The sequence below is a fragment of the Scyliorhinus canicula genome, chromosome 21, assembly GCF_902713615.1.
Source record: "Scyliorhinus canicula chromosome 21, sScyCan1.1, whole genome shotgun sequence".
Classification (NCBI taxonomy): Eukaryota; Metazoa; Chordata; class Chondrichthyes; order Carcharhiniformes; family Scyliorhinidae; genus Scyliorhinus; species Scyliorhinus canicula.
This window is the reverse complement of record NC_052166.1, coordinates 1,018,277-1,020,776: the sequence shown is the minus strand read 5'-3', so window position 1 is coordinate 1,020,776 and position 2,500 is coordinate 1,018,277. Positions and strand designations below refer to the sequence as shown.

At 62.2% G+C, this 2,500-nt stretch overlaps 1 long non-coding RNA gene across 1 annotated transcript in view; it reads right to left on the bottom strand.

Annotated features, from left to right (window-relative positions):
* LOC119955809 overlaps nt 1-626 on the bottom strand; it is a 3,276-nt gene extending 2,650 nt beyond the window's left edge. The window contains exon 1 of the long non-coding RNA XR_005458531.1: nt 544-626. This is a non-coding gene — a long non-coding RNA (uncharacterized LOC119955809). The remainder of the gene's footprint in view (nt 1-543) is intronic.
* Nucleotides 627-2,500: the final 1,874 nt, after the last annotated feature.

The window sequence follows — 2,500 nt, the reverse complement described above, 5'->3', positions numbered from 1 at the left end:
TGTCAGTGTGTGTGTGTCTGTGTGTGGGTGTGTGTGTCAGTGTTTGTGTGGGTGTGACAGTGTGTGTGTCAGTGTGTGGGTGTGCGTTGTGTCTGTGTGTGTGTGTGTGTTAGTGGGTGTGTGTGGGTGTGTGTGGGTGTGTGGGTGTTTCAGTGTGTGGTGTGTCAGTGTGTGTGCGTGGGTATGTGGGTGTGTGTGTGTCAGTGTGTGGGTGTGTGTGTGTCAGTGGGTGTGTGATGTGTGGGAGTGTGTGTGGGTGTGTGTGTGGGTGTCAGTGGGTGTGGGTGTGTATGTGTCAGTGTGTGTGGGTGTGTGTGTGTGTGGTGTGGGTGTGTATGTGGGTGTGTGTGAGGTGGGTGTGTCAGTGGGTGTGGGTGTGTATGTGTCAGTGTGTGGGTGTGTGTGGGTGTGTGTGTGGGTGTGGGTGAATGTGCGTGTATGTGTGTGTGGTGGGTGTGTGTGTGGGTGTGTGTGTGTCAGTGTGTGTGGTGTGTATGTGAGTGTGTGTGTCCTGCTCCCTCGCGGAGACTGGTTCTAACTCACCAGGTGTGGGTCAGGGCCCCGGGGGCCGAGGTTCTCAGCTCCTGGTCCACCTCCAGCAGCCGACACACCAGGTCTTTGGCTGAAAGGGAAAAGAACCAGAACCAGGAGGTGAGGCCGGAATCCCACATTCCAACTGGGAAACATCACAATTGTCTTGGGGTGGGGGTGGGGGAGAGTGGGGGGGGGGGGTGAGGGTGGGGGTGGGGGGGGGGGACAGAAATGATCTAACGTCCCAAATAATTAAACCCCCTTTTTAAACCACACCCCCAATGAACAGGCCCCGCCCCAATGAACAGGCCCCGCCCCAATGAACAGGCCCTGCCCCAATGAACAGGCCCCGCCCCAATGAACAGGCCCCGCCCCAATGAACAGGCCCCGCCCCAATGAACAGGCCCCGCCCCAATGACCGGCCCCGCCCCAATGAACAGTCCCCGCCCCAATGATCAGATCCCGCCGCAGTGAACAGGCCCCGCCCCAATGAACAGGCCCCGCCCCAATGAACAGGCCCCGCCCCAATGAACAGGCCCCGCCCCAATGAACAGGCCCCGCCCCAATGAACAGATCCCGCCGCAGTGAACAGGCCCCGCCCCAATGAACAGGCCCCCGCCGCAATGAACAGGCACCCGCCGCGAGGGAACAGGCCCCGCCACAATGAACAGGCCCCGCCCCAATGAACAGGCCCCGCCCACCCCCAATGAACAGGCCCCGCCCCAATGACAGATCCCCACCCCAATGACCAGGCCCACGCTCCCAATGAACAGGCCCCGCCCCACCCAATGAACAGGCCCCGCCCCAATGAACAGATCCCGCCGCAGTGAACCGAGGCCCCGCCCCAATGAACCAGGGCCCCGCCGCAAGGAACAGGCCCCGCCGCAGTGAACAGGCCCAGCCCCAATGAAGAGCCCCAGCCACCAATGAACAGGCCCCGCCCCAATGAACAGGCCCCGCCCCAATGAACCAGATCCCCCCCCCAATGAACAGGCCCGCCCCAATGAACTGGCCCCCACCGCAAGGAACAGGCCCTGCGCCAATGAACAGGGCCCCACCCCAATGAAACAGGCCCTGGCCCAATGAACAGGCCCCCGCCCCAATGAACAGGACCATGGCCCCAATGAACAGGCCCAGCCCAATGAACTAGGCCCCGCCCCAATGAACAGATCCCGCCGCAGTGAACAGATCCCGCCCCAATGAAAGGCCTGCCCCAATGAACAGGCCCGCCCCAATGAACAGGCCCTGCCCCAATGAACAGGCCCGCCCCAATGAACAGGCCCGCCCCAATGAACAGATCCCGCCCCAATGAACAGGCCCCGCCCCAATGAACACGCCGCCCCCAATGAAAACAGGCCCGCCCCAATGAACAGATCCCCCGCAGTGAACAGATCCCGCCCAATGAACAGGCCCCAATGAACAGGCCCCGCCACCAATGAACAGGCCCTGCCCCAATGAACAGGCCCCGCCCCAATGAACAGGCCCCGCCCAATGAACAGATCCGCCCAATGAACAGGCCCCACCCCAATGAACAGTCTCCGCACACAATGAAAAGGCCCCGCCCAATGAGCAGGTCCGCCCCAATGAGCAGGTCCCGCTCCATGAACAGGCCGCCCCAATGAACAGGCCCCGCCCCAATGAACAGATCCTGCCCCAATGAACAGGCCCTGCCCCAATGAACAGGCCCCGCCCAATGAACAGGCCCGCCCTAATGAACAGGCCCCACCCAATGAGCAGGTCCCGCTCCAATGAACAGATCCCGCTCCAATGAACAGGCCCCACCCCGATGGAGAACAGGCCCCGCCCCAATGAACAGGCCCGCCCCAATGAACAGGCCCACCCCAATGAACAGGCCCGCCCAATGAACAGATCCCGCCCAATGAACAGGCCCCGCCCCAATGAACAGGCCCGCCCCAATGAACAGGGCCCATTCCCAATGACCAGGCCCCGCCCCAATGAACAGGGCCCA